The 12,356-nt window shown below is 39.6% G+C and overlaps 1 protein-coding gene across 2 annotated transcripts in view; it reads right to left on the bottom strand.

Annotated features, from left to right (window-relative positions):
• LOC139476101 (glutamate receptor ionotropic, kainate 2-like) overlaps window positions 1–11,625 on the bottom strand; it is a 147,382-nt gene extending 135,757 nt beyond the window's left edge. The window contains exon 1 of one of the 2 annotated variants that reach the window (XM_071259356.1): window positions 11,589–11,625. The gene's annotated coding sequence lies outside the window, so the exon portion shown is untranslated. Of the gene's footprint in view, window positions 1–4,009; window positions 4,105–11,588 lie in introns of those variants that run through there. The other variant, XM_071259352.1, reaches the window with a different exon arrangement.
• Window positions 11,626–12,356: the final 731 nt, after the last annotated feature.

The raw sequence follows: 12,356 nt of genomic DNA, 5'->3' as shown, positions 1-12,356 counted from the left end.
GGCACTTAGAAGTTGAAAGAACATGAACATATGACACTTTTTTATGGATAACAACTTATTTTATTCTTTGCCACGACGTGAAAGCATCACCTGATGAAGAAGCAAGAAGTAGCTCTGATACGTCATAACAGCGAATAAAAGAAGTTGCTATAAGTGTTATATATTCATATAGCATGTGTAAAATTGTGACAATACGAAAGTTCCTCATCCCCATGTATCGCGACACTGCTGCTGCAGCTGTATATGTGTCAGACCTCAGCCCACGTTACGCATACACAGTATGTTACACTTTACCTACACAGTTCTTCTATATGTGTCCCAGGCACGCAACTGTGAAAAATAACCAATTGTTGACCTACCCTAATCACCAATCATCTCCCTTGTGCCACAACGTGCAGCTGCGACGAGTCAACATAGTCAATCAGTGAACTAAAATACATACACAATTACATGTCTGCAGACCCCAATTCCAATTGCAACTAAAGAAATTTTCTCTTGCCTTGGAGAAACGTTAAACAGCATTGATCCGCGTGATCTCTCATCGTCCTGAAGATGCAAACAACAGATAGACCATCTAGACGCGGAACCTGGCCTCGGTGAGTCTATCGCTGACTGATGAACAGAGATCGAGAGGTTAGGTTACCTTGTGCATGAACTGATAGACCAGCAGCCCAGGTCTGTTATGATATGTAGTGAACGTTTACAAAGTTTGATGTCAAAATAATCCGGCTTGACTTCAGGAAAAAAAGGTTACCAATATTCCCCGAGACATACGTGATGGGTATTTCGTGGAAACGTCAGGTTTTGTTGAAATAAACATCGGATGTTTTTCCCACCCCATGCATTGATACCCCCAAACCACAGAACATCAGATTGTTCCGTATTCTTGCAACTAGCGTAATGGGATTGTCTGTTGCTTCAATGAAGTTAGCATGTTACTGTGTGGATGCTGTTAGCTTGCAGGGAACTAGTTTCCTTCTCGGGTTTGTGCGAGCATTGTTTCCCGGGGATACAAATAACGTCCCTCTTCATAGAACTGTCGAAAATCAGTTTCAGATAGCGTAACACAAGCAAATCAATTGAAATGAACCTACATATTCGGACGAATAGGAATTCATATTGGAAGAAACAGATAACCCTACAAATGCATTTATCAAGATACATGTGTTTCAATGGTATTTTCTTTGAGTATCTGCAGTGTGAATCTAGTTCGCTGTTCCTTAGAATTGGGAGGGAGATTCGTTTTAGTGTCAATCTTTGATGTAAATATAAACCGTCAACGCCAGACAACAACCAAACTCGACCATTCGCCGAAACAGATTCCGTTGGGCGTAAAAGACAAAATTGTGGTTACAATTATATAATTGGATCACTGAAAATCAGTGATGATACCAGGTTAACGAAGGGTTATATTACGACTGTAACAGGTCGATTCGTGAGTATACATTTTAGAATTTCGTCTTCATTTGTTTAGAGCCGGTGACTGAGATGAGAAATAAGTATACCTATATGTACGCCTATACTGCTTTTTGAAAGTATTCAGACACATGGAAACCCTGCGATGTGATAACCTGGAGGCAACCACATTATGAATTGTTCTCCTGTCATTATTCCGGTTGGAATCGTTCCCCAGTAACGTTTGCTTGTCGTTGGCGCGACGAAATGGATAGCGTGGTAAATGACTTGGTTGATTGCATGTTATTGTCCCCCGACGGATGAGCCGCCTGTTTCAGGCTCAATCATTTACATGCCGGCGTCACACAGCTGGAAATATTGCTGAGTGAAGCTTTAACAACAACAAACAAACAGAGACAGGTTTATCTAGCATTGGTCCATGATCAACGGATAATCGTATCTAAATATATCGCAGTAGACAAACAGTTCGACAACACACATGCACAGATACTGACACAATATTGACAATTTTTAAATAGAGTTAAGGGGGTATGCATGCAGGATACAACATCCACATGTTTCTGGTAATAATTCATCCACATCGGTTTATCCCTATTCTGATCAAATATTTCAGCGTCACACTTCAATGCGTGATATGTCACCACAACCACAATTAACTGCTCCAGATATGAAGGATTGGTATGTTAGACTATCATCATGTATTAGCTTGCAATTAGGGACGGCTGCATGTCGCGCAAGAACAATTTGCAAATAAGGGATCTAATGTTCATTGATATCAACGGGAGGCCTTTGACATACATGCTCCAGTCGTCTCAGCGCGAGGGCAGAGTAACACGTTGAATATAATGGGTTAATATAGTCAACTTTATTAGTGGCCCTATCGTAACTAGGTCATGGCATGCTAGCACAGTAATTATATTAGTTGTCATATAGTCTTCAGACGTAATGTCATCGATTAATCAGCTAAGATCACTATGGGTGAAGGTCATGTGATATGTGTACATATGTTGTATCATTGCAGTGAAAAGTTGGGAAAATCACACGGAGATGGTGTTCATTATATATTTAGAAGAGATTAACTAACGAGCAACGAGGAGTTGATTATTGTCTTTCTCGGGTGAATGAAAGGCTTCAAGACTATTCTTGAAGGTTATTGCACATGAACCATTGTAACTTCAAGACAATTTTGAAATCTACTGAGTATCCAAAAGAAACTTAGAAACTTTCCCTACGTCACAACATGTAATTCTGGTGACGTTTTGATTTCACTATGTTAATGACGTTACATTACGTTAATGACGTTACATCCTTTTCTTCTGTGCAATGCAGCAGAATGAGTGAGTGAGTTGGGTTTAACGCCGCTTTTAACAGTATTCCAGTTATACCACGGCGTTGCAGCAAAATGACCAGTCAGCTCTGATACTCGCTACTATGGAGACACAACAATTTTATTTTTAACCCAAGTGGGTAATATAATAACACTGCCATCACAAGTAAACATGGTAATCCAAGTTTAAAACCGTTGTGCAAAGTTATGTCACGATCGAATGACGAAGTATGTCAATAATTACGATCATTTGTTGCTCAAGTACTCAGGATATAAATTCTTTACTTATGCTTTATGATAAAACATCACCGCCACGGGGAGTCTCACCAGTATATGAACACGTTCTTAGCATCATAGTAATCGAGAAAACGCCTTTCAAATCAATGTTAATGTTCCTACTTTCTCTCAGCCCAGGCTTAAACGTCATGCATCATCACCAAACATTCTCATAACAGTAAACATAATTACACAGTTGATAAACATTATCTAATTTGTTAGACATGTTGAAAAACGTATTTTCCATTTCACCACTACTTTGATGAGCCCTCTGGACTTAGTGCACACGTTATTGAAACGCCATCAAACAAGGCACATAATGTGGACAACGAGGTAGGCTTGCCGGGCAGCCAGATAATAGACAAGTATATGGGGGAGTTGAGTTAAACACTTATAGTGTTGTTTTTATAGGAATTTGGAAGGAATGTAGGGAAAATTCTCAAAGTGTCGCAGGGCATACACGGTCACCATATCACACCCACAGACACACCCACAGAGAGCGAAACACACACATACACACACACCTCAACACACACACACCCAAACCCTCCCCTCCCCCCACACCACCACACACACACACCTTATGTCCAATACCCTCGTCAGATAAAGGAGTACTATTGACATACCATTGCTACATAATGACTTCATGATCATGAAAACATTATGACTGAAACGTACTGTTGTAATATTTTTTCACGAACTACTTTAATTCAGTTTGACCGTAAAGAGGAAACCAGTTGAAATCATTTGAGAATCACATCTAAAATATAACATGCCTTTGCGTTCATCCTCGTGTCATCGCTTCTGGAAAACAAATGGTCAGCAATATATTCAGCCTGGTAGTTTTGATATATTCTGCTATTTGATAAACACTGAGTGTTAATAAGATGACTAAGGGTCTATCGGGATATGCAAATGTGATTGATATATTTACAACACGTCTGGAAAGTGGACTTTCTCCAATCTGAAAAACATGACATTTAACCATACCTCATCCGTTGCATGGCAGTCTGGCGTGACATCAGAGATGTGTTCTATATACTGGAACACCACATGTTTGATCCATAGCATGTCGCACTGGATTGAAACTTTGTCATTCCGATGAGTGGCTTTCAGTTATAAAATCAACCAAACTCCCGTCCTTCAAATTGCTTGAAATCACCTTCTGACAGACATTTCAATATCACGAAATCGATTCGCTACTCATGAACTTGTTTACCCCGGGGCTAAGTGCGGTAAGTCTGTATACAGAGAAATGCCATTGTCGAGCTGATAAATGATGTATATGGACAAGGCTACTGACAAAACAGCTTTGCTACCTACATAAAAGGGACGTGTTTTTGACTTGGGAGATGGACGCGAAAGCTAGTCTGCCTGGGGAGTTGTGTTGACAGAAGCGTATCTGAATCATCATTCGTCATACTCGGGTTTCATGAATTCCTAATTCCTTAAAAATTATGGGAAGATGTTGACGTGTGAGCAGTGCTTACTTTTTTCTAGGTTTTCAAAACATGCTTCAGCAAACTGTCACTCCAACTATCTTGTATTATATATATAATGATCTATCAATTCAACTCGAATACGAGTTCCTGTGAACATGTGCCACTGCGCATATTTCAGAGACCACATGTGATGCAGCTGTATCTACGGAACCGAGACGTTGATCTCAATAACTGTGACAGTGTGGCAGAGGTTCAGTACAAAAAGCTCGCCATATATACATGATACATTTATAGACAAGACCATTTTCCACACTGGCAAGGGTCGACCTCTGTAAAAGGAACCAAATGTACACAGCACCATAGTTGTACTTGAGGCTCATCAAATACACATTATGTAAGCAGGAAGTATGTCTTTAGAGCCGAATTCGAAATCAGCATGTCATTTTTAGAGGCGTACCGACGACGACACTACAGGGAAATAACTCTCTTCATCCAACTGTCCAAACAGGAAGCCTCGATTTGGCTAGAAGAAATTACAGATCACCAACAAAGGTATTTCTTTGCAATGGATTTGGATTCTGATGAGGCTATGGAATAATATCTTCTACAAATATTATTGATTAAGTCCCACGTAACTGAAATGAACGTCTTTAGTCCAACGGGTTGTTTCAGCTTTTCAGAAGGAAACCAACTCGTGGGTTTTTTTCAGGATGTCTGGCAAAGCGTCTTTATTTGCAGAGAAATAACTAGACACTACCGAGGCATACACTCTGCTAATTAAATTATAGACCTCCAGTTTGCTTTAAAGATAATTTGGGTTTCCCTAAAATGGCTGTCAGGGCTGGAACGTGTAATTAGGATACTGCTTGCGGATAGACAGTAATACCCCCTGATCAATCATGCTGCGAACCACGCATTTGGTTTATGGGGCAAATTACAGCAATACTCAACATTAGTCTATAGAGGGAACACTGAATCGTTACTCTTGAAAAAAACAACACCAGTCCAACCTCCTTGTGTGGTATTTGGAAAACGCTCTCGACCTTCAAAACTCTGGATAACAAAGGTCAATAGTTTTATCTTGGGTTCCTATTTCGTTTTTACTGAGTATCAGACTATTCATTTAATGTTAGAGCGTCATTAGCTTTTGTCTTGGCTGTCTGGCACATATAATTGCCATCTCCTTAAAATGAAGACTGCATATGTGCAAATCCTGGTGAACATGATATTCAAAGAGTCTCAATAAATCAGATGAAATGCAAAAGAAGGTTTTATTAGCATTTGAAAACACACGACTATAGCGACAAAATAAGTCAATTTGTCAGGTAACTATGGTTAGATAGGAGATAGGTGTGGCTTTGTGACATAATTTAAGTATCATGCAACAGTAAACTGTTATCGATTGTAGTATTTATCTTTGTAATTAATTCATCTAAAAACTATCTTTAGGGGAAATCAATAACACCAGGTTAACTCCAAGAGTGACCCTGACAGTGATCAAATATTATTTTCATGGAGAAATGCAATCCAATTTTGTGTTTATTTTGTGTTTTGGGCTTCGTCGTCCCATTTCATTTTACTGTGTTCGTGTTGGTATTACTAGGCCTATTTCAAGTGCTGGTTGAATAAATAATCGAGAGCCAACATCTTTTTGACAATTATACGCGTGTGTTATAGCTTATCGTTACAATTATGTCAGAACGCATAATTGTTTCACATAAACTCACTGAGTGGAGACGGTTTTGGTGCATTTAATGCAAGCCTCAAAATTATGTCGAGATGTGTATATTATGGTAAAACACCTCCCTCGTTTCATTATCATAAACGCATCACTTTATGGACGAGAGGAACGCCGGTCTTCATACAAACACATACGTGAGAAATAGTAATATTGTGATACTCAGAAAAGAAAAGTTTTCTTTTATTTTAAGAATTTAATTACTTACGGGATACGATCCCCTACACTCGCTTAAAATGGTAAAACGCCTTTCAAATATCTAAATTTTGGGAGCTTTTGAAGAGTACACTCTGTCTGGTAGACAAGATCGGTTGCAATTACATTACATTAGATGTAGGGTTTGAAGAAAGATGGGTGGCTATAGCGATGAGAAGAACACTCTAAGCTCTTCGCTCCGCCACATCACCCTGTCTGGAGTTTAGTTCGTGCCGTTATGCCATCCATTGTCACGTTCGGGAGAAAATTGAATTTGACCATATCAATCTAGAAACGCAGATCTTCTTCCTCTACATGTATGTCCGAAAACCTGAATGATCTAAAACCCTTAACCGAAAATATTAAGATTCACTTTCTTATAAAGGGGGATAACCAGTTTTTTTTCAAAACGAGGCCATTCCTAGAACATTCGATATTTCAACTGTAGGGCTATAGGCAAAGGGACCGGAAAAACTCGTCGCCTTTATGTTAAATGCGCATGCGTGGCCGAACACTGATCATTTACTTGCAAATGGAATTTTAAATGGAAAAGGGTTTTTTTCGACAGACGCTCAAGATATTAGCCGACATGTCTCGTGCACCGCGGTCATAATTTCCGATTGTGGGCGTTTTCTCATCATAATATAGAGGAGATATGCGAGAGATTGAGATCGATGAAGGGTTTAACACAAAAACATCCAATAAATATGTCAGCGACAAATTTCAGCGTCCTGGTAGTCTAGATATTTTAGATAAAATAGTAGTGTAACATAAGTGTTAATGAAATATTTGCCCAAACCGATAAAGCTGATCAGCAGAACATTTCTTATCCTATGTTTTTAGTGAAGACCCAACACGTACATATCACCGTATCACCGCTCAACCTCAAATGGTCCCTTGCCGACGAGTGCGATCGACAAGGAGATTTTCGACCTAATTTGCATATTTTACCTTACAAGAGCCTAGCATAGTTGTGCTAGCCATAAATAACTCAATATAACAAATGTCTGCTCATTACAAAGTAATCCCTGATCCCAAGTTATTTCGGTCTCGTGAAATAGGTCGCAGTCAATTCATTGTGAAAGACTCAGTCGCATTCTGACCTCATTTTGACCTTGTGCAAATTCGAAGGCTTGTACAGTTTCAAGGAAGATCTGTTGCCTATAATGAAGTAAGACGTTACATAATTCTTGTCAGCAATATTTGCATCATTTGTTTGAGTTGTTGAATAACACGCTACGTTGGTTATTATAGGGAATGGGTGAGTCAGTTGGAATTAACACCGCTTTTAACAGTATTCCAGTTAGATCACATCGTGTCAGCTTTATGCGGGAGGAAAGGTCTCAGGTCTCAGATGTTTACCACTTAGGTGAAACCCATGACCACGGGTATGGTGCTGACAAACTTGGGAACATCATCGAAGCGAACCGGGATTCGAACCCACAATCATAGGTTTCTTGCGTGGCCAAGGGACACAACTTAGATGACGGGGCCACCCGTGCCCCCCTATTTAGAAAGATGTATTTGTAGGATCATTTCAGTTTGTAAGTCATACTACGTACTTTGTTCCCTGTTCCAAGTTGCATAGTAACAACGCTTGCACATAACCCCTAATGTCGATATCAAATAAATAAGTTAGTGAGAGAATTAGGTTTTACGCCGCTTTTAACAGTATTACTGTTATATCGCGGCATGTCAGCTTAATGTGGGAGGAAAGCCCGAAGTGATGCAGGTCTCAGACGTTTACCACTTCGGTGAAACCCACGAGCACGGGTATGGTGCTGACAAACCTAGAAACATAATCGGGGCGAACCGGGATTCGAACCCACAATTATAGGTTTCTGGCGTGCCAAAGGGACGAAACTCTGCACAGCGAATCGCGGCGCCTTAGACGACTGGGCCACCCGTGCCCCCCAAATACATAAGAACAGCCACTAGACAGTGGATATGATGCATGTAATACGTATATACATTCTCACAATAATTAAAATTCATTTGTAAACTGTCGATTTCTGTATTCTCCGACACAACTGCGTGTTGTTCCATTGCTTCTGTTGCGACACATGACCACACATGTTGTCAGCGCCCTGTTGTGTGACCGTGTCAATGTATAATCAATAGAGGGAATCTCATTTTACTAATTGATTTGGCTATCTCACTGCCATGACATGTGTAAAACATGTATAATATATGATATGATATAATATACCACTGACAATTTTATTATTGTTTTAGAGACATTATCTCATATCTGATCTTGGTTGCCTATTGGATCCAAAATTAAGATTTCGTGACTTTGAAACAGTTTGGTCGCTTTTTTACTTCATTTTCAGTGTCAGAGAGGAGCTTCTTTTTATTTGTTTACCGATAAGTCATTTTTACATCTACGAATAAGATTCCAAGATTTTTGTCTCAGTAAGTTTTATAAAAAATAATGTTTTCGACATTTTGAAAACGTATTGCCACTACCGTCGCCCCCTATATCTTTTTAATGTTGTCTGAAGAGCTACATTTTTGCACACAGCTTTAAATGTTCAACTTAATTGCCGTCTTGCAATTTCGACACTTTTGCACGAGGAATATGGGTGTTGTAAGACACTAAAGTACTTCCATGTACCATTTAAAAACGCTGCAAGATCAAATGCAAATGAAGGCCACATCCACTTTCTTTTTTTATCATAGTTATTAGCGCTTATGGAAGGAGGGGTTTGTACAATTTGCAAGTGGATAACTCACGTTACCAACAATTATGTTCCCTCTCAAGTAAGGAGGACGGTTGATGGTTTAATTGCTTCGTGCTGTATGTATGTAGTGAATGTCTGTATATGCGCTGGAGCTGATTTCCCTTTGTAAAAGAAGGAAAGAACTTACGGCAAGGTGTGATTCTCTAAGTCTCCCTACTTTCAGAAGAAGCTTCACCAGTAAACTACATGTAATTTAATCTTGTGAAGTAAGGCTATGGATATGGGGTTTGTGTCGGGTGGGGGTTAGATAAGAAAGTGACATGAATTAAGAAGAAGAAATCACCACACATGAGACAATGGAAAAGACTTCTTGAGCCCTGTCATAGATTAACCGATTATGAAATGATTTGCACACGTCTGTAAGAAATTGCTTTTTCACTTATTTGCGAATGCCGTATCACACAATATTTATTGTTTTTATTTTAATGTTAGAATTGGTTGGAAAAAGATACAAAATGTAAGCAATTTTGAAAAGTTTTCTTTCTGGTGGGTAAATTTCAGTTTTCCTATTGTCTGGAAGTGTTTGATAAAGGAGATCCAAATGGCCACGTCATTACCGACACGTAAACGATATTTTTTTGATAGACCTCTCTCAGTGTTATTCGTATTTACACATTGCAGTACCGCCCACATGCCGCGCTCCCCTGCTTAGAATTCCTACTTGAAATACAGGCAATACATCAATCTGTAGTTTTTGTGGTGCAACACTAATAGAAGTAAACGAGCTGTGGAAAGCGCATCATCTCAAATCTTAAGACGTAAACTGTTATTATGAATCGAAATATGAACAGCTGTCAATATTCGTTTTCATGAAATATATCGACTCACGGTCTATGTCTGTACGCTTTCCTCTTACATTTCTGAATTCCGTAAATTCATATTCACAATGTGTCACGTTCTGTAATGTCAAATGTTGTGGTATGCGGTGTCTGAAACCCATTTTGATATGTAGTCTTCGAACCGCGAAATGATACTGTATAATTAAGCGTCTGTTTACATAATCACCATAACGTATGTTTTCACCAGTCGTCACCTCCTGGCGTGTCTACTGACAAATCAAACTCCAACTTCTTAAGCTCTGTTTTTGTGTGGAAAGAGATAAATCTTGCGCGGTGTCAGTTTATTGCGTTTGCAAATGTTTGTTAAACTGCACGTCTTGAGGCTCTTCTTCGGCTCGGTCACATTTATAGTTTCAGGAAAGAATTTTCCTGAACAAAAGTTTGTTGGTTTCAAAGTTTCTTGAATTTCAGCAGCATAATAGTAGAGATGCAATCGTTGATAGCTGTTTATCATATTTTGATAATGCAACTATATTCCTTCGACAAAAATCAGTGGCATCTCATATTGATTAATTTTACACAAACAGTTTCGACACGCCATGGGGGACTACAGTACGTGTAACATATGTTGACTGAAGGCAAATGTCAGCATGAAAGTTAATATAAATTTTCAATGGTGATTTGTAATTAGCTTTGTTCATTGTATTGGAACAATTATGATGATGGTATATAAATAGAAGCGACAAAACCATTTCCAAATTCATAACAATCAACGTCGCATTGTGCCCAAGTATTTACAAAGAAAACTCGGTGACATGAAGACTCGGTATCATTAAGACTATATCGAAATTTTCCCTGTTACGATATATAGTGCACAGAGTTAGTGAGTGGGCTGGGTGTTATGCCGCTTTGAACATTATTCCACATAGATCACGGCGTGTCAGTTTAATGTGGGAGGAAAACCCGAAGTGAAGCAGTTTTTAGACGCTTACCACTTTGGTGAAACCCACGAGCACGGGTACGGTGCTAGAAACATAATCGGGGCGAACCGGGATTTGAACCCACAAGTATAGGTTTCTGGCGTGCCCAAGGGACGCTACTCTGCACAGCGAATTGCGGCACTTCGTACATCATGACGACACAACATAAAATATATATAAACAGCTGTGCAGACCGTGTGACTAATTTGTGCATTGAAATCTTTTTACGTACACAAAAGAGCATTCAGTACATATGTGTTATTGAGTCCTATACAGGTATTGTGATAGAAACAAGGTAAAAATATTTATTAATAACGTTATCTTACTGCTACGGATAAAGTTAACTCATTGGTTTTGTTTGTTTGTTTGTTCAACGTGGCACTCAGCAATATTTCAGCTATATAACGGCGGCCTGTAAATAATCGAGTCTGGACCAGACAATACAGTGATTCATACTTTGACTTTCGATCCACGCCATCGACAGGCATTTAACCGAGTCCCCGAGCCTGACCACCCGATCCAGTGGTCATCTCCTACAACCAACACAATTTGCAGGGCAGTCATGCTTACCCGGCTTCCCTGCGTGATTTGACTCATTGGTGCATATCCAACACATCCAAGGTTGCATATAGAGTATGTTGAAGCGTCTCCTTGTATATGATATGAATATTCAATAATTTATCGAACTCACCGATAGCGTACGTAGGCTGCACGATACACGGTTGCAACACACACGCTCTCGAGGAATTTAGAGACGTATCCATGCGGGCTAGATTGGCGGAATATATACATAAACACCACCTGCGTCTCAACCACTGAATACGTCTGTGTAAATCTACCGTCCTCAGTCGTATATAGTTTTGATTGCTTGTATAAATCTATAATCTCCATGTGAATCAACTTGGTTGCTGCATTTGATGTGTGCATGTTCATTACGAGTCACGTGACACAGCGCTGTGCACTCGCTTGTCTACTGCACGTACCTGCCGTGTTCATTTCAAGACAACATGACGTCACAGACGCGGGTAGGAAATTAATGATTTAGTTGATTTGAATGTTCTTTTTTAACAAGAATAAGAGCTCGCCGTCGAAAGTCCGGATCTAAATCTTCACTCTAATCTGAGCAAGGACATGTATAGTGGCCCTGTGGGAATTTTAAAGTTTTATGAGCTGGGGTTATTTATGTCTGAAGTTTGCTTCGTGAGGAAAAAGTGGCGAATTCAATGGGATTTCTGCCTTGACACCTGCGGTATGGACTGCGGCCGGCGAAACGGTATATGATTACGTCATCTTCAACGTCAGGGCCGGACGCTGCCTTCAGTCGTGTTTTTATTATGCGATCGATGGCCGTTTGAAACAGGGAAAACGGTTAGATTTCATTCGGATGTCAATTCCAACATTTTTTGCCGAGGATAAAACATTATTGTTTCCTTATGAAATGGATGTTCTGTCGAGCAAC

The sequence above is a fragment of the Haliotis cracherodii genome, unplaced genomic scaffold, assembly GCF_022045235.1.
Source record: "Haliotis cracherodii isolate W230 unplaced genomic scaffold, xgHalCrac1.p SCAF_3, whole genome shotgun sequence".
Classification (NCBI taxonomy): domain Eukaryota; kingdom Metazoa; phylum Mollusca; class Gastropoda; order Lepetellida; family Haliotidae; genus Haliotis; species Haliotis cracherodii.
Note: the sequence above shows the minus strand (reverse complement) of the source record. Positions and strands in the feature narration are given on the sequence as shown.